This window comes from Lucilia sericata, unplaced genomic scaffold (assembly GCF_015586225.1).
Source record: "Lucilia sericata isolate MDLA Ls3-8-SP2 unplaced genomic scaffold, ASM1558622v1 Contig000302F_arrow, whole genome shotgun sequence".
In the NCBI taxonomy this organism is placed as follows: Eukaryota; Metazoa; Arthropoda; class Insecta; order Diptera; family Calliphoridae; genus Lucilia; species Lucilia sericata.
In genome coordinates, this window is record NW_023994327.1 from 44,761 (window position 1) to 66,113 (window position 21,353).

At 29.9% G+C, this 21,353-nt stretch overlaps 1 protein-coding gene across 1 annotated transcript in view; it reads left to right on the plus strand.

The window, feature by feature from the left end:
• Positions 1 to 9,816: 9,816 nt before the first annotated feature.
• Positions 9,817 to 21,353, plus strand: part of LOC119603405 (sodium/hydrogen exchanger 9B2) — a 74,388-nt gene continuing 62,851 nt past the window's right edge. The window contains exon 1 of the mRNA XM_037955427.1: positions 9,817 to 10,520. The gene's annotated coding sequence lies outside the window, so the exon portion shown is untranslated. The remainder of the gene's footprint in view (positions 10,521 to 21,353) is intronic.

The window sequence follows — 21,353 nt, forward strand, 5'->3', positions numbered from 1 at the left end:
CGAGCGAGTAGCGAGCGAGCGATGCGAGCGATAAGAGAGAGCTATCTAGCGAGCGAGCGAGCGAGCCGAGCGGAGCTAGCTAGCGAGCTAGGATCGATGCTCCTCTATTCGATCGATCTAGGATCGAGCTAGCGGAGCGCGAGAGCGACGATCTACTATCGATCGAGCGAGCTATCTATGCGATCTATCGAGGCTATAGAGCGATCTATCTATCTATCTATCGATCTCGCGATCTATCTATCTATCTATCTATCTAGCTATCTAGCCTCTATCTATCATCTATCTATCTATCTACCTATCTAATAATAGTGTTTCGTAACTATGTGAAAATCAGGTTAATTTTATTTCTAAAATATTTTGGTTTTTCATTTTGTTCTGTGAAAATCATAACAAGTTGTCCTAATTTCCTTCGAAAATTGATTACCTGATTCTTAAATATGATTCACATAATAAATAAATGCTTATATCAAAAATTAATGATTAAAATCATTTATCTATCATTCAGCAGAAAACAACGAAAACACGCCAAGGTCAAATACAGTAATCATGACCAGTCGGTCTAAACGATTAACATTATCCTGCACGACCATTCGTTTAATTTCTTAATTTTATTACACATAAAATGATACTGCTATCCTACGTAAAACTACTACATACAACATATCAAATACAGCCAGTTAGTTAAATAAAGTATTAAATAAACAAAAAATATATTTCTTTTGTTTTACAAAAATTGTTTGAGATAAGCTATATTTTTATATAGAATCATAAAATATTCTCCTCTTTTCTAGTATAGTATAGATATCCATATAAAATAAAACAATTGCAATTGAATTTGAAATACAATAAATTGTATCAGCAAACCAACTAAAATACTACAAATTGGAGAATTTCGGCGTTAATCATTGATTTGGGGCAGAATATGAAACAAAACATGAAATAAATATATGACGCCCGTTCATATTTAATACAATTTTATGGCAATTTAAAGCTTTCAGCCATTTTATTTAAGGGCAAATAAATAAATTATTTATGGGCCTATTATAGATCTCACATAAATAATGTGTGTCACTAAATAATATATGAGCGTAAATAATCGAACTGCATCAAAATCTATTTATGACTATTAAATAGATTACGATTTCGAAAAGAGTTCTGGGAAATGGCCAGCATTTCCTTTGGTTTATTGATTGATGTAAATGAATGTTAATAGAAATATGAAAATGATAATAACGGTATGAGTTTTTATGAGAGTTTAGTAAACAATAGATAAATTTTGCAAAATTTCACAAAAGAAGAAATATATAGTCTGAACTGGACTGCAATATAGGCTGTTATAGTGATTATATTCTGGTTTATAGACTGGACTATAGTTTGGTCTATAGACTGGACTATAATATGGACTATAGACTAGGCTATAATTTGGTCAAAATTGGATAGTCTAATTCAAAGACCGGTCTATAATCCGGTCTATAGATTGGGCTATAGTCTGATTTACGGATTGGATTATTGTCTGGAAAATAGTCTGGTCTTAATATGGTCTATAAAGTGGACTATAGTCTTGTCTTTAGTCTGTTCCATAGACACGACTATAGTCTGGTCCATAGAGTGCACATTAGTCGGGTCTATAGACTAACTATAGTCTGGTCTATAGACTGGTCTATAGTCTAGTCTATAGTCTGGTCTATAGTATAGCCTATAGTATAGGCTATAATGTGATCTAGAATGGATACTTATATCGAAAGACCGCTCTATAATCTGGTCTATAGTCTGGACTATAGTCTGGTTTATAGATTGGATTATAGTCTGGTCTATAAACTGTATAATAGTCTGGTCTATAAACTGGACTATAGTCTAGTTTTTAGTCTCTTCTACAGACAGGATTGTAGTCTGGTCTATAGACTGCGGTATAGTCTGGTCTATAGTCTAGTCTATAGACTGGACTATAGTCTGGACTTTAGTCGGGTCTATAGACTGGACTATAGTCTAGTCTTTAATCTGTTCAGTAGACTGGATTATAGTCCGGTCTTTAAACTGCACTATATTCCGGTCTATAGACTGCACTATAGTCTGGTCTATATACTGGACTATAATGTGGTCTATAGTCTGGTCTATAACTGGACTATAGTCTGGTCTATAGTTTAGTCTTCAGTCTGTTCTGTAGACTGGACTATAGTCTGGTCTTTATTCTGTTCTGTAGACTGCACTATAGTCTGGTCTATAGACTAGATTATTGTGTGGTCTATAGTCTAATCTGGTCTATATTCTAGTCTATGGACTGCACTATAGCCTGGTCTATAGTCTGGTCTATATTCTAGTCTATAGTCTGGTGTATAGTCTAATCTATAGACTGGACTATTGTATGCTCTATAGACTGGACTATAGTCGAGTCTAGTCTGTTTTATAGACCGGATAGTCTGATCTAAAGGCGTTCTACAGACTAGACTATATTTTGGTCTATAGTCTGGACTATAGTCTGGTATATAGACGGGTCTATGGACTAGACCCTATATTGGCCTATATTCTGAACTGTAATCTAGTCTAAAGACTAGACTACATGCTGGACTAAAATCTGGTCTATAAACTGGACTATAGTCTGGTATATTGAATGGTCTAAAGTATAATCTAAAGTCTATAGACTGTATATTCTGTATTTGGTAAATTTCTGGCACGTGAGTTTATTTATTGTTTATAAATAAAAAATTTCGATAAACATTTACTGTTAACTTAAATTTGATAACTCTTACCTCCAATGACCACTCAGTAGTTTAAGTAGATTTTCTAAAAATAAAATTTTATAATTTTTTCGATTACACAGAACTAATAATTATAAAAAAAAATTTCAACACACTTTTTCGCATACATGATTATAAAATGATATTTGGCATTAGATAAAATTAAAAATAAGCATACGTTCATTTACTACGATTTGCAAACCCCATAATATTTTGATAAAACATCATGATAAAATAATTAATTGCAGTAATAAATTCTTTATTTTTGGCTGTCCAAAACTGACCAGTGGGTTTGTATTACTACAAAGTTCAAATTTTGTTGAAAATTTTACAATTTGCTAAATTTTATGGTGCAAATTGTATTTGTATTTAATAATAGTCAAAATATTCATACACATTTTGAACATAATTATTATTTGAAATTTTATCACATTTATGTGAAATTCTTATTATTTAGTTTCGAATTTTGTTGAATTTTTTTCTGTTATTTTATTTCGAAACCTCACACCAATTAAAAGCAAAATAGTAATTGCTGTTGGTCAGCATTAAATAAATGAAAGAAAATAAAATTACATACTCTGATATATGTATGTATTTGGTGGCGGTATTTCAGTGTTTTCATTCACTTTTAATATCTAATTACAGTTATTTATAAAAGTACTAGAAAATGCGTATATTTGTTGATACTTATGTACGTAAGAGTATTATGGTAAAATATAAAGTATTTATTTTTTGTTTTTTATTACAAATATTTAAATTTTGTGTAAATTTGTATTGTATAATATTCTGTAAAGCAGTATGTACTTAATGAATTGGTTTTATTCATATGCCATTATATTTATTTAAATAATTTACAAACCAATTATTGTAAATTTACAAATAATAATAATAAAAAACCATATACTGGTCGATATACAAAATGTACTTACCTTTGTTAATTATGGCAAATATACAGGTTGTTCTTTTATTATAAAATATCTATTAAACAATACTAACTAATAGTTTACAGTTTAATTAATACTATAGTAAATACTATAGTCCAGACTTTAAACCAGATTATAATACGAACTACAGTCCAGGCTATAAGATAAAGCATAATCAAGATTATAGCCGAGATTATAGTGCAGAAGAACTAACAGTATCGACTAAAGACCGAAAAATAGTTCAGACTATAGACCACACTATAAAGCAGATTATAGATCACACAATATATCAGACGAAAGTCCAGAATATAGACCACACTATACACAAGAATACATACAATAATCTAGTCTACAGATTACCTTAGTGACTATAGTTGACACTATTGGCCGGACTATACCACAGATTATAGACTAGACTATAATTAGGACTATATACCAAACTCTAGTAATAGTAGAGACAATCTATTAGGCTGAAAACCAGACTACTATACTATAGACCAGCATATATCCAGACTTTGGACCGGACTATACTACATACTATAATATAAACATTGTATATACCATTCTGTAGTCTGGACAATTTACCAGACTATGGTCCTATCTACAGTTTAGAATATAGATCAAACTATATTTCAATCTATGTAATATAGCACACTACAGATCAGACTATATACCAGTGTAAAGATCAAACTATAGACAAACTAAAGACAAGAATATAGACAAGAACATATTCCACACTATAGACCAAATGCCACACTATATTATAGAGCTGACTCTAATCTAGACTATAACCTAGACTATTCTCCAGACCGTAAATTCTAAAGACCGTAGACCAGAATATAAACCATACTATGGTCCCAATTAAAATGTAGACTATATACCAGACTTTTGACCAAACTATACAAATTATAGAATAAACAATAGTCCAGACTATGGAACAGAAGAGCCCAACCGAAGAGAACCAGAATATATATATAAGATTGTAGTTCAAACTACAGACTAATCCCGGCAATTAATTAGCCCATTATCAAAAGTATAGACCAAACTACATTCCAGACTATAGCCCTGACTAATGTCCAGACTAGACTATAGAGTAGTAGACTCTAGTCCAGACCATAAACCAGTCTAATAATGTCCGTACCATAGACAGACAACAATTAAGATCATACATTAGACTATAGTATTAAGTCTAGATCAGACCAAAGACTAGAATGTTAGTTTTTACTATGGGCTGCACAATAGTATTGACCAAGCTATAGCCTAGACAATTGACCAGACTATAGTCAAGAGTATAGACCAAACTATACTTAAGACTATAGATCAAACTAAAGTCCTGATTGTATACTAAACTATATTCCAGACTATAGACCATACTATAGTCCAGACTATATACTTGACTATGGTCGAATTCATAGACAGATTATGGTTTAGACATAGAGCAGAATATGGACGAAACTATAGTTCAGAATATATTTCGGACTATGTACTATAGGATATAGACTATAGTACAGATTATGGACTATAGTTCAGACTATAGTCTAGACAATTGAGCAGATTATAGTCAAGAATATAGAAGAAACTATACTCCAGACAATAGACGAACCCTAGTCCAAACTATAGACCCATAGAACAGACTTTAATCCAGACCATAGCAAAGGCTATAGACCAGACTATAGTTCAGATTATAAACCAAGTTATAGTATAAATTATAGACTCTAGCTGAGACTATAAACCAGGCCATATCTGCAGTTTTGATCTTTTGCCAACACTTAAGTCTTTAGTTTGAATTATTGTCTACCCTATAGTCCCTATAATCTAATCATTAGACGAATTTAAAAGAATTAAAAAATATAAAATATATATATATAAAATATATATATATATACCGTGTTAAAAAGTGCATACTGTTTTTGAACCACCTTATAGATTATGTTCATAAGAATAACAATAAACAAAAATCCATTCAACAACAAACCAATCAAACATCAATATATTTATAGTTAATTATTAATGGTTTGACGTAAAATCGATCGGATGTCATTTTAAAGAAACGCAATGTGTAAAATTTAAATTAAAGTTTAAGTGTTAAAAGTAGAGTTGATTATTTGTGGAAAATAATTCGTTAAGTAAATAAGTATGATAATGATAGGACAAATAAATATTAATAAAATAATTTATGCGCCACTCAACAATTCTGGCAAAAGCTGGGCAAAACTCTGGTCTGAGGTTGATAGCGAAATGATAATCATGAATTTAATGATGATGGCGGCGTTGATAACGATGTTATATTTTTTAATAACTCTATGATGATGATGTGATATAAATAAGAAGTGATTATTTTGTTATTAATTTTAATTGTTTATTGATTTTATAATTGAAAACGAGAGATAATTATATTGCGTATGTACTTATGTATGTACGAATGTTTATGACCACAAAATAATGTGAATTTTAAGAAAACAATTTAAATTTTAATTTGTATCAACACATTTTCAATTAAAACACTAAAATGTCGGCATGTGTAATCAAGTGTTTAATTCAAACTAAAATGCCATTTATTTTGTAATTGTGTGCAAAAGTGTTGCAACTATTTTTGGCCTCCAAATCCTAAGGGGGAGTATGAAAACGGTGTCATACATTTGTGTCCTGGATAATTACGCTTACTTACGATGACAGGCTACACTTGTGTTTAAGACGAGAGAAGACAGATGGATTTTCAATTAAAGGGATTTCAATGTAAATGTTTGTTACAACTGAATGTGTAGAAGTTTTCTTGTAACTTTAGTCCCATTAGTTTGCATATGACATTTAATTGGAGATTTGTTTATAATAATGTAGGCGACAATGGATATGGAAAAAATATCTTTTTTTGCATTTGTGGCGACACGAGTCGAGTAAACATTTAAGAATATTGTCTTAAACTGGTTGATGTAGACAGCTGTTTTGGTAACATCTGTCAAATCTGTAGTTTATTATTTTTTGAACTTGAATCTCTTACATCTATATGGAGCGAAGCAAGAAATCGCAAAGTAGAGAACTTAATATTTCAATTTTAAAGTTTGTCGGATATGTTGAAACATATGTTTCTATATAACAGCAATTTAAAGTTATTTTTGGGAAAGTGGCCTTTCACCAAAATAAGTTTTAGTAAAACATGTTTTCTAGTAATAAAGTATAACAAGAAGAGGATCAAAATTATTACTTCATACTAATATCGTAGCTGAAAGCAAATGTTCACCGACTGAGTGCCGAAATAGACTATCTCGTTCTATTTGTAGACTAGCTATATTATAAGGCGGATTGCAATCGCAGTCGAATTTTCCATAACTAGTCGTTTTCCAATCGAGAGAGGAAACTGTTATTAGTTTTAGAACTAAAAGTTATTGTTAGCCGAAGATAAATACCTAAAATAATTTATTTCATTCCTAGACTAGACTATAGACTAGACTTTAGACTAGACTATAGACTGGACTAAGACTAGACTATATACTAGACTATAGACTATAGTCTGAGTATAGACTAGATTATATACTAGGGACTATAGGACTAGACTATTAGACTAGACATAAGACTAGATATAGACTAGACTATAGACTAGATTATAGACTAGCTATAGACAGACTATAGACTAGGACTATAGACTAGACTATAGACTAGACTATAGACTAGGACTATCGACTAGCTATAGGGACTAGACTATAGAATGACTATAGACTAGACTCTCGACTAGACTATCGACTAGACTATAGACTAGAATATAGACTAGACTATAGACTAGACATAGACTAGACTATAGATGATATAGACAGACTATAGACAGGCTATAGACTATAGACTAGACTATAGACTAGACTATAGACTAGACTATAGACTAGACTATAGACTAGACTATAGACTAGACTATAGACTAGACTATAGACTAGACTATAGACTAGACTATAGACTAGACTATAGACTAGACTATAGACTAGACTATAGACTAGACTATAGACTAGACTATAGACTAGACTATAGACTAGACTATAGACTAGACTATAGACTAGACTGTAGACTAGACTATAGACTAGACTATAGACTAGACTATAGACTAGACTATAGACTAGACTATAGACTAGACTATAGACTAGACTATAGACTAGACTATAGACTAGACTATAGACTAGACTATAGACTAGACTATAGACTAGACTATAGACTAGACTATAGACTAGACTAGACTAGACTATAGACTAGACTATAGACTAGACTATGACGACTATAGACTAGACTATAGACTAGACTATAGACTAGACTATAGACTAGACTATAGACTAGACTATAGACTAGACTATAGACTAGACTATAGACTAGACTATAGACTAGACTATAGACTAGACTATAGACTAGACTATAGACTAGACTATAGACTAGACTATAGACTAGACTATAGACTAGACTATAGACTAGACTATAGACTAGACTATAGACTAGACTATAGACTAGACTATAGACTAGACTATAGACTAGACTATAGACTAGACTATAGACTAGACTATAGACTAGACTATAGACTAGACTATAGACTAGACTATAGACTAGACTATAGACTAGACTATAGACTAGACTATAGACTAGACTATAGACTAGACTATAGACTAGACTATAGACTAGACTATAGACTAGACTATAGACTAGACTATAGACTAGACTATAGACTAGACTATAGACTAGACTATAGACTAGACTATAGACTAGACTATAGACTAGACTATAGACTAGACTATAGACTAGACTATAGACTAGACTATAGACTAGACTATAGACTAGACTATAGACTAGACTATAGACTAGACTATAGACTAGACTATAGAATGACATAGACTAGACTATAGCTAGACTCTAGACTAGGAATAGTGATATAGATAGACTATAGATAGACTATGATAGATATAGACTGCTAAGACTAGATATAGAAGACTATAGACAGACTATAGACTAACATAGATAGAATGACAGCATAGATAGATATAGATAGACATAGATAGATATATAACAGCTATAGCTAGACTATGACTAGACATAGACTAGACTACGTGATATAGACTAGATAAGCTAGAAATGCTAGATATGATAGTATAGACAGACATAGACGACATAGATAGATATGCTAGATATAGACAGACATAGACTAGACTATAATAGACTATAGAAGACTTGATGACATAGACTAGCTATAGACAGATTAGATGACATAGACTAGACAAGATAGAATAGACTAGAATTATAGCTAGACTATAGACTAGACTATAGATAACTAGACTATAGACTAGACTATAGACTAGACTATAGACAGACATAGACTAGACTATAGAACTAGACTATAGACTATAGATAGAAATAGACTAGACTATAGTAGACTAAAGACTATAGACTAGACTGTAGGACTAGGACTATAGACTAGACTATAGACTAGACTATAGGACACTAGACTGTAGACTAGACTGTAGACTAGACTGTAGACTAGACTAGTACTATAGACTATACTATAGACTATACTATAGACCACTATAGACTAGTCAGTTTAGTTTGTAAGTCTAGGCTATAGACTAGACTATAGACTAGACTATAGACTAGACTATAGACTAGACTAAACTATAAACTAGACTATTGACTACTAAACGGACCATATATCAGTAGTTTATAAATTTAAAAGTACCGAGTATTTTACGATATCAAAAAGTACTATACTATTGAATTTTCCATGCCTGCTTTACACTCTAATAATTGTCTACTACTGCAAAACTCTTATACGCACTGTTATTTACATACGTTTAAACAATTGAAGAAAAAAAAAAATCCAATGAGTTTGTATGTTAAAAAAAAACTTACTTTACACTAGAAGAAGAGCAAAAGTAATAATAATAATAATAAAACAATAACAACAATTAAGTAAATACATATTTTGATTTTCTACTTTGTTTTGATTGAGTTACTCGTCTTTTTTTGTATGGGGTTGTTGTTGCTGTAACGAGTACTTAGTTAGTGAGGGTATAATAACGATCGTATTCGTATTGTTTTTTATTATTTTGCTTGATTACTTACGTTTAGGCGTTTAGTTGCTGCTGCTTTACAAATTTAAACGTTAAGTTTAAAAATTTTGTTATTTTGCTTGCTTCGAATGCTTATTTAAGAAAAGAACGTTTAATTGTTGTTGAGGTTGGGTGGTAGTGTTTGATGTTGTTGTTGTTATTAAATGTGAGGGAGCTAATTGAAAGTAAAATTCATAGCAACAACAACAAACCTAATATTGAAATTAAAAAAAAGTAACAACAAGAAATCTTATTCACACACTTAAACAAAAAAAAATTTCAAGTACTCGCACAATCAATCGAGTAATCGAAACCTATAAAGTCGGGTACAATTTTTGACAATCACTCAGTCTTCTCTTAGACGGGGACCCAAATCGAGTAAAACAAAAGCAAATAAAGAAACGAGTATAAGGAATAAAAGGAATAAACCTTGTGCTAACACGCGTTAAAAAAAAAAGTTTTTAAGTGAGAAAAGCCCTAAAACAAAATTAAAGAAAAAAAGTGACAAATTTATTTAAAGAAAATTTGTTCATATTACGAAAAAAAAAATAATTCAATTAAAAATTGAATTTAAACAACAAATGCCCAAGTGTTTAAATCAAATAATTTACTTAAAAAAAAGTTCAATAAAAAATTTTTGTTAAAAAAAAGAAAATTTAAAAATAATAATATAATTCAACAAAAAATTAACTTTTTGATTTATAAAAACCAGACTGGTTTACAACAGTAAATATTATTAAAAACTACAAAAACAACTACCACAACTTTAGCAGTCCTTATATATACGGAAAAAAGTACGTGTCAAAGATTAAATTTATTTTATAAAAAAATGTTTTATATAAAATTTTAAATTATTAAATATATTTACATATTTAATAAATATTTTTTTTCTAACCATTTTCATTGTGTGAACTTTAAGTGCTGACAGTTACAAAAAAAAAATATTAAAATTTTAATAAAATTTTCATAAAATTTATAATTTATTAACAAGGAACTAATTTAAAGTAATTAAGTATTAAAGCAAAAATAAAATATAAAAATTTAAATTTATAAAAAATTTACATAAATTTGTTAAATATAAAAAATGCGAGTAATTCTTCCCTACAGTTTGAATTTTTTTTGAAAAAAAAAAATGTGTAAACAAAAAATGTCATAAAATTATTTGTTATTGAAAATTTATTTGACATTCATTAAGTTTTTTTTTATTATTATTTATAAAGTTCTTGTTTTGAATTTTAAATTTTAATCAAGTTTTTTTTTCATAATTCCTCACAATTATCGGTGTGTTGTCGGCTTGTCCGCTTGTATTGAAAAGTATGCGTAATTCTGAAGATTGCAAAAAATGTTTCAATGCAGGTTTCTGAGGTCAATATTATTTTATAGTTTAATTTTTAATCTCTATGGAAAATAATGCGTGTATAATGGTATTTAAATATATTAATGTGATTAAATTAGTTTCGTTATTTTGCCAAGAAATATTTGCATCTGATTATAGTTTGCAGCTGAGTAGTAAGAATTTTGGTACCTGGCACTGCCCGATTATAAAATGGTACCAAAAAAGTACCATTCAAACTTTTCCAAATTTATATTTAGTAAATTTTTTATAATTTCATACACTGATATTGAAAATTTGAGTTTTGTTAAATATACTAGCTATACCCAGTGTGCTTTGCTAAACTAAAATCTATATAAATAAGAAGCCCAAGATTTTTGAGGAATCTAGCTTTAACAGTTTCCGAGATATATGCATTTTTGTGTTTAATTAATATGGGATATGCCAAGCCCGCTATTGAAAGTTCGACAAGTTTTAGAATTTTTGCTCTAATAGTTTCTCAAATAAACGAAGTTTTTTTCTTAATTCACTTGGAAAATGCCAATCCGCCCTAATTATGTCCGCCCATTTGCTTCCAAATGGTTAAAGTTCTTTGTACAAAATTCTAAGATTCTAGCTGCAATAGTTTTCTTGATAAATGAATTTTTGTACTTAATTTATATGGGAGATACCACGCCCCTAAAATCAAGTTCGCCAAATTTATTACCCAAATATTCATTTGCATGTTAAAGTTGTTGGAGACAAATTTTAGAAGTTTATCTCTAACAGTTTTTCAGATAAACGAATTTACATATATATTTAATTCATATGGGAGGTGTTAAGCCCCTTTTAGGAAAGTCTGCCCATTTTCCTCATATATATGGACACGGATGTTAAAGTTCTTTGTATGAAATTTTAAGATTCTAGCTCCACTAGTTTCTCAGATAAACGAATTTTAGTATTTAATTCCTATAGTAGGTGCCACTCCCCCTACTGTGCCCCTATTGTCCGCCCATTTTTTATAATAAATATTCACGTTGATACTAAATTTGAGGATTCTATCTGTTATATTTTTTCAGATTTACTAAGTTCAGATTTTCTTTATATGGGAGATGCCTCGCCCACTCTAGCCAGACTGCCCATTTTATCATGTGTTCGTATGGATGCCAAATTTGTTCATACAAAATTTGACGACTCTAACTGTTTTAGTTTCTCAGTTAATGGACTTTTAATATGTTAGCCTATAGTTCCTTCCAGATATACAGGAAGACATAAACGAATTTTAGTATTTAATTCCTATGGGAGGTGCCACTCCCCTATTGCAAGTCCGCCCATTTTTATCCTAAATATTCACGTTGACTCCATCTGCTATATTTTCTCAGATATACTAATTTGAGATTCCCTTTATATGGGAGGAGCCTCGCCCACTATAGCCAGGCTGTCCATTTTATCAACATGTATTCATGTCAATTGTTGTAGTTTCTCAGATATGCGACTTTTAATACGTGTGTGTGGCACTTGAACTTCCAAAAAAAAGGTTCCTTCCAGATATATAGGAAGACATTTCAGGAAAGAAAGAAACATACAAACACACATTGATTTTATATGCATATATGAATTAAGAGAAAATAAAATCTCCACTTTTTATCCACCTAATGGGTAGTTTGGATCCATTCTTCCACCAAATACAGATCATTAGCGCCATGGATATTGGACAATCTCTTACGCTTCTGGCGTATTTTAATGGATAAGTGCTAAAAATTATTTTCATTTAATTCGAATGGCATCGGATGACTTCAGCTGCTTGCAAACAATTTTAAATAATTCTACTTAAGTAGCAAGCTTTTCGGTCGGACAGTCCCGTAATACCTATTTAATCTACCACTTAGTCACCAACTGCCTAGGTGACTAGCTATTTTAACCTGTGTTTGTCCTATGAGGAAATCAAATATCACCCCATTGCTTACTAAGGGACAGACAAAAAGCTTACCTGGTAAAAAACTTACTGAAAACTTTTATTAGGAACTACTTATAACCAGACTATTTAAGAACTCTCCATTGGATAAGTTCTGTGTGAGTTTCCATAAATCTGTAAGGTACCCCCTATAGTTCACATCATTTCATCCCAAATTTTCTTCTATATACACTTTTCAATATTTGTTTTTAATTTTATCTTTACATAAACTGCTTATTTTAATGACATTTTAAATACGTGCAATAAATTAAAATTTGTATTTATTATTTACAAATATTAAAAAAAAAAATTAATACAATTAATTCAATAGTTAGTCAACAATGCAGTTCAATAATCGTATTTTTAATATAAACTTTATTATAAATTTAATTAACACACTCGCACGGAGACATACACACACGTCTATGCATACAAGAACACGTTCGAAAAAGTTTAAAGTCTCATAAATATAAATTAGTTCATAATTTATTGACGGCAAATAGGTATTTTATGAAAATCTTCTTTAAAGTGGGAGTGTGTGCAATATATAACGCCACAGGTATTTCCGTTAATTAAGTTTATTTGCAAGCGGCATTAAATATATTTCATTTTATATATTTTTTTTTTTTTTGCATTTATAAAAAATTGATTTTTGGTTGATAATAAGAAAATAATTTATATTGTTTTTTTCTGTTCAATTAATTTCAAACAATGTTTCAGACAGGTTGAAATTTGTATAAATTTTCTTTTTAAAATGCACTTAAAGGCAGGAAGGAGGAAGTTCTTGAAAATAAATTATTTATTTTCCATAAATATGTGAAAGAATTTTATTGAACTTTTTCTAAAGAAAAGTTGTCTGAATCAGACTTGCTTTTTCTATAGAAAAGTTATCTGAATCAGACTTACTTTTTCTATAGACAAGTTGCTTGAATCAGACTTACTTTTTCTATAGAAAAGTTGTCTGAATCAGACTTACTTTTTCTATAGAAAAGTTATCTGAATCAGACTTGCTTTTTCTATAGAAAAGCTGTCTGAATCAGACTTACTTTTCATATAGAAAAGTTGTCTGGATCTGACTTACTTTTTCTATAGAAAAGTTGTCTGAATCAGTCTTACTTTTTCCATAGAAAAGTTGTCTGAATTAGTCTTACTTTTTCTATAGAAAAGTTGTCTGAATTAGTCTTACTTTATCTATAGAAAAGTTGTATGAATCAGACTTACTTTTTCTATAGAAAAGTTGTCTGAATCAGACTTACTTTACTTACTGAATCAGTCTAACTTTTTCTGTAGAAACGTTGTTTGAATTTGACTTAATTTTCTATAGAAAAGTTGTCTGAATCAGACTTACTTTTTCTATATAAAAGTTGTCTGAATCAGTCTTACCTTTTCTATGGAAAAGTTGTCTGAATTAGTCTTACTTTTTCTATAGAAAAGTTGTCTGAATTAGTCTTACTTTATCTATAGAAAAGTTGTCTGAATCAGACTTACTTTTTCTATAGAAAACTTGCCTGAATCAGACTTACTTTTGCTATAGAAAAGCTGTCTGAATCAGACTTACTTTTCGTATAGAAAAGTTGTCTGGATCTGACTTACTTTTTCTATAGAAAAGTTGTCTGAATCAGACTTACTTTTTCTATAGAAAACTTGCCTGAATCAGACTTACTTTTGCTATAGAAAAGTTGTCTGAATCAGACTTACTTTTTCTATAGAAAAGTTGTGTGAATCAGACTTACTTTTTCTATAGAAAAGTTGTCTGAATCAGACTTACTTTTTCTATAGAAAAGTGGTGTGAATCAGATTTACTTTTTCTGTAGAAAAGTTGTCTGAATAAGACTTACTTTTTCTGTAGAAAAGTTGTCTGAATCAGACTTACTTTTTCTATAGACAAGTTGCCTGAATCAGACTTACTTTTTCTATAGAAAAGTTGTCTGAATCAGACTTACTTTTTCTATAGAAAAGTTATCTGAATCAGACTTACTTTTTCTATAGAAAAGTTGTCTGAATCAGACTTACTTCTTCTATAGAAAACTTGCCTGAATCAGACTTACTTTTGCTATAGAAAAGTTGTCTGAATCAGACTTATTTTTTCTATAGAAAAGTTGTCTGAATCAGACTTACTTTTTCTATAGAAAAGTTGTCCGAATCAGACTTATTTTTTCTATAGAAAAGTTGTCTGAATTAGACTTGCTTTTTCTATAGAAAAGTAGTCTGAATTAGACTTGCTTTTTCTATAGAAAAGTAGTCTGAATCAGACTTACTTTTTCTATAGAAAAGTTGTCTGAATCAGACTTACTTTGTCTATAAAAAAGTTGTCTGAATCAGACCTACTTTTTCTATAGAGAAGTTGTCTGAATCAGACTTACTTTTTCTATTGAAAAGTTGTCTGAATCAGGCTTACTTTTTCTATCGAAAAGTTGTCCGAATCAGACTTACTTCTTCTATAGAAAAGTTGTCTGAATCAGACTTACATTTTCTATAGAAAATTGGTCTGAATCAGACTTACTTTTTCTATAGAAAATTGGTCTAAATCAGACTTACTTTTTCTATAGAAAATTGGTCTGAATCAGATTCAAAACTAAATTGATATTGAAAAGCCTTTGGAATCAGTCTAGTTTATTTCTATAACTGCAACCTTCTACAATTACTCATAAAATCACTCACGTGATTTTGCTCATATTGCAAACATTTGTTGATATATCTTTTAGTATTTCAATTTCTATCCCTCAATTTTAATCAATGTTAAATTTATAACATTTATTTAAAAAAAATACCATAAAATTTTATATATTTAACATTAACACACAAAAAAAAATCGACTAATTTTATTACTCTGTAAAAAAATAAAATGTGTGAAAATTTACTTTGTCTCATATCATCAACACCTTTTTTGCTATAGCGGAAAAAAAACGCCGAAAAATTAAAAACAATCATTGTTTAGGAATGAGAAAAAAATTTCCATTTCAATTCTTTATTACACAGATAAATATCATGTCGAACAAAAAAACTTATTCTTTCGTTTGTTTGCTTTCATTTTATGATTTTATTAAGGAATTCCCATTTTTTTTATTTTCATTAATTGTGTAATACAAATACTATAATGATTATAATCTAAATTATTTGAAATAAAAAATGACAACAGCTTTATAACTCTGGTTATATATTTCAAATTTGTATTCTACTTTGTATGCAAATTGTCATATAAAATGTTTAACGAATGTGATAAAAGTTTAAATCATTTAGTTGAAAAAAATAAATACATTTATTTTGTTAATTCCTAGAAATGAAATAGAAATATTGGGTTTTTCAGAAAAAGAAAATTAAATGCAAAAAACGAAATTGAAAAATTTTAAAATAGAACTAACTAAAACGTTTCTAACAATATTTCCGCAGATTGGGGTTTTTCTGATTACTATTTTTAAAGAAAATTTTACTGAATTAGACGACCTTTTTCTATAGAAAAGTTATCTTAAGCAGATCAATTTTTTCAGTAGAAATGTTGTCTGAATCAGACCAACATTTCCTTAGAAAAGTTGCCTCGATCAAATCAACTTTTTTTATAGAAAAATTATTTTGATTCCGATAAACTTTTTCTATAGAAAAGTTGTCTGAATCAGACTTACGTTTTCTATAGAAAAGTTGTCTGAATCAGACTTACTTTTTCTATAGAAAAATTGTCTGCATCAGGCTTACTTTTTCTATAGAAAAATTGTCTGAATCAGGCTTACTTTTTCACAAGAAAAGTTGTCTGAATCAGACTTACTTTTTCTATAGAAAAGTTGTCTGAATCAGATTTATTTTTTCTATAGAAAAGTTGTCTGAATCAGACTTACTTTTTCTATAGAAAAGTTGTCTGAATCAGACTTACTTTTTCTATAAAAAAGTTGTTTGAATCAGACTTACTTTTTCTATAGAAAAGTTGTTTGAATAAGACTTACTTTTTCTATACAAAAGTTGTCTGAATCAGACTTACTTTTCTATAGAAAAGTTGCCTGAATCAGACTAACTTTTTCTATAGAAAAGTTGTTCTCAATCAGACTTACTTTTTCTATAAAAAGTTGCCTGAATCAGACTTACTTTTTCTATAGAAAAGTTGCCTTAATCAGACTAACTTTTTCTATAGAAAAGTTGGTCTCAATCAGACTTACTTTTCTATAGAAAAGTTGTCTGAATCAGACTTACTTTTTCTATAGAAAAGTTGTCTGAATCAGACTTACTTTTTCTATAGAAAAGTTGTCTGAATCAGACTTACTTTTTCTATAGAAAAGTTGTCTGAATCAGACTTACTTTTTCTATAGAAAAGTTGTCTGAATCAAACTTACTTTATCTATAGAAAAGTTGTCTGAATCAAACTTACTTTTTCTATAGAAAAGTTGTCTGAATCAAACTTACTTTTTCTATAGAAAAGTTGTCTGAATCAAACTTACTTTTTCTATAGAAAACTTGTCTGAATCAGACTTCCTTTTTCTATAGAAATGTCCTCTGAATCGGGTAAAATTTTTCTATAGAAAAGTAACAGAAACGTAGCCTGAATCCTACCAACATTTTCTATAGAAAAGTTGACTTAAAGCGACCTACTCGAAATCAGATCAACTTTTACTATAGAATAGTTGTTGGAATCCGATCAACTTTTTTACTGAAAGGTTGTTTTAAATCGGATCAATTTGTCTCAATCTGGTCACTTAATTTATTACTAGATATATAATTTTGACAATAGCAGTGGCCATATTACTATAATCCACAGCTGTCATTAAAAAACTTTTTCTTTTAAATTTTTCTATAAAACCTTATAAAATTCTATTACCTACTAGAAATTTGACATTTTTCAATCCCTTTTTGATTGATACCAATTATATACTCTGCCATCATTAAGAAGAGACTTCAAAACAATTTAAGCGTTACCAGATTGGGCGTATAACAGCTGTTAAATCAAGCAAATGATGAAAATAAACATTAAACAAAATATAATACCCAATAATCCCTAAATACAAATAAAACAAAATTAAACATTTATAACATTTATGTCCCTACAACTATGTACATATGTATGAAAGCCTTAACAAATTCTTACCAAAAACTTTTGAAACTTTCCTACAAAAGCCTAAATTTAACTACTCCTCTTTAGAAATAAACAATTCTTGAAAATAAATGACATTTATATACTACATATTTCAAACACAACTTCATTATCTCTATATAGTACATATTGTTTGATAATATGGTCAACAAATGTCCCAGAAGTATCTAAGGAATACGAATGTATTTAATGACCCTTTTGTTAAAATAATTTACTTTATAAATTGCAAAATATGTATATATTTATAAGCAAATAATGTCAGCAATATTTACTAAATCCATACTAAGTTACTTTTATTAAAATTTTATACATAGTATTTATTATTAGCAAAATTATTCTAATAGCAAAACACTTAAGTATTGGATTTAAATACATTTTGTTAAAATAATAACAAGTGTGTTTTTCACAACAAGTATTAATAAGTATGTGGTTGAAGAGTATCCTTTAAATATTCATTATGTTAAAATCATGTTTTTAGAATTGTATGTATTTTGTAAGAAAATAATATAATGTTCAAGATCTTGAATAATATAAAAGACAAGATATTAGAACATTAAGAGGAGTATAGATATGATATGTAATATTTTAAACCTGTTGCATTACAAAAACATTTGTAATGTAATAGTTGACCACAAGAATATGGCTAGAGATGAACTGTAAGTGGGTGGTCTATAAAGTTTGGAAACCGAAGCAGAACTAAACTAGAGCTGAACCAGAACAGAACTAGAACAGAACTACAACAGAGCTACAACAGAACTAGAACAGAACTAGAACAGAACTAGAACAGAACTAGAACAGAACTAGAACAGAACTAGAACAGAACTAGAACAGAACTAGAACAGAACTAGAACAGAACTAGAACAGAACTAGAACAGAACTAGAACAGAACTAGAACAGAACTAGAACAGAACTAGAACAGAACTAGAACAGAACTAGTACAGAACTAGAACAGAACAGAACTAGAACTGAACTACAACAGAACTACAGCAGAACTAAAACTGAACTAGAACAGAACTAGAACAAAACTAGAACAAAACTAGAACTGAACTAGAACTAGAACTGAACTAGAACTGAACTAGAACTGAACTAGAACTGAACTAGAACTGAACTAGAACTGAACTAGAACTGAACTAGAACTGAACTAGAACTGAACTAGAAACTAGAACTGAACTAGAACTGAACTAGAACTGAACTAGAACTGAACTAGAACTGACTAGAACAGAACTAGAACAGAACTAGAACAGAACTAGAACAGAACTGGAACAGAACTAGAACAGAACTAGAACAGAACTAGAACAGAACTAGAACAGAACTAGAACAGAACTAAAACAGAACTAGAACAGAACTAGAACAGAACTAGAACAGAACTCAGAACTAGAACAGAACTAGAACAGAACTAGAACAGAACTAGAACAGAACTAGAACAGAACTAGAACAGAACTAGAACAGAATAGAACAGAACTAGAACAGAACTAGAACAGAACTAGAACAGAACTAGAACAGAACTAGAACAGAACTAGAACAGAACTAGAACAGAACTAGAACAGAACTAGAACAGAACTAGAACAGAACTAGAACAGAACTAGAACAGAAACTAGAACAGAACTAGAACAGAACTAGAACAGAACTAGAACAGAACTAGAACAGAACTAGACAGAACTAGAACAGAACTAGAACAGAACTAGAACAGAACTAGAACAGAACTAGAACAGAACTAGAACAGAACTAGAACAGAACTAGAACAGAACTAGAACAGAACTAGAACAGAACTAGAACAGAACTAGAACAGAACTAGAACAGAACTAGAACTGAACTAGAAACTGAACTACTAGACAGAACTAGAACAGAACTAGAACAGAACTAGAACAGAACTAGAACAGAACTAGAACAGAACTAGAACAGAACTAGAACAGAACTAGAACAGAACTAGAACAGAACTAGAACAGAACTAGAACAGAACTAGAACAGAACTAGAACAGAACTAGAACAGAACTAGAACAGAACTAGAACAGAACTAGAACAGAACTAGAACTGAACTAGAACTGAACTAGAACTGAACTAGAACTGAACTAGAACTGAACTAGAACTGAACTAGAACTGAACTAGAACTGAACTAAAACAGAACTAGAACTGAACTAGAACTGAACTACAACTGAACTAGAACTAAACTAGAACCGAACTAGAACAGAACTAGAATAGAACAGAACTAGAACAGAACTAGAACAAAACTAGAACAAAACTAGAACAGAACTAGAACAGAACTAGAACAGAACTAGAACAGAACTAGAACTGAACTAGAACAGAACTAGAACAGAACTAGAACAGAACTAGAACAGAACTAGAACAGAACTAGAACAGAACTAGAACAGAACTAGAACTGAACTAGAACTGAACTAGAACTGAACTAGAACTTGAACTATAACTGAACTAGAACTGAAATGGAACTGAATTTAAACCGAAATAGAACTGGGAATCTAAACTTATTCCTTAGTTAAAGAAAATTGCATTTTTTCTACTTGTATAAATAATTTATATTTAATCTAATCTCAAACTGATAAATTGCCTGCAGAAGGTTACTACCTATTTAACCGATTATAACAAAATTTAAATATTTTCTATTCTAATCGTTCATAGTTAGTTTTTCCTTAAACTTTAACTGACAGACCTCGAGCTACTTATAAAAAAGATAATGCCTACATTATAATACACATAACGTCATACAAGTGTACATATTGACCAGTTTCTTAAGAAACCTCAAAAAGAATAAACGTAAGAAATCAAATAAAATAAAAAACTATAAAATACTTAATACAATAATGCCAAAGAAATCGAAAATTCAATGTTTAAAGTGAAAAAAAATAATAATAATAATATGTATAAAGTAACGGAGAAGCATAAAGAAAAGAATCTTATCACATGTTTATGTACTCGAATGATGACAATGCGCCACTTTTATTCTTCATATTCTCTCTTTTTTTCCAATATATGGGGATTTTTTATTTATTTTTATAAGCGGCATTTAACACAGGGGAAGTATAAAATATATACAACTTACATGTAGCTACTGGTGTTTTAAAAGAAATGGTCACATGCTGATCAAGGGCGTAGAGAGGTTTACAAAGACACCGGGAAAGGTATTTCTCGCTTGCATATATACAACATTGAGTATTCAGTGTGTTTGTCTGTAAAGAAAATTAAGGTTCTGACATCACTGACCAACTCCCAAAAAATTTGGTTAGACTACGCTATTGTTGTTCTAAGAAACTATTACAAACGTTGAGATTATG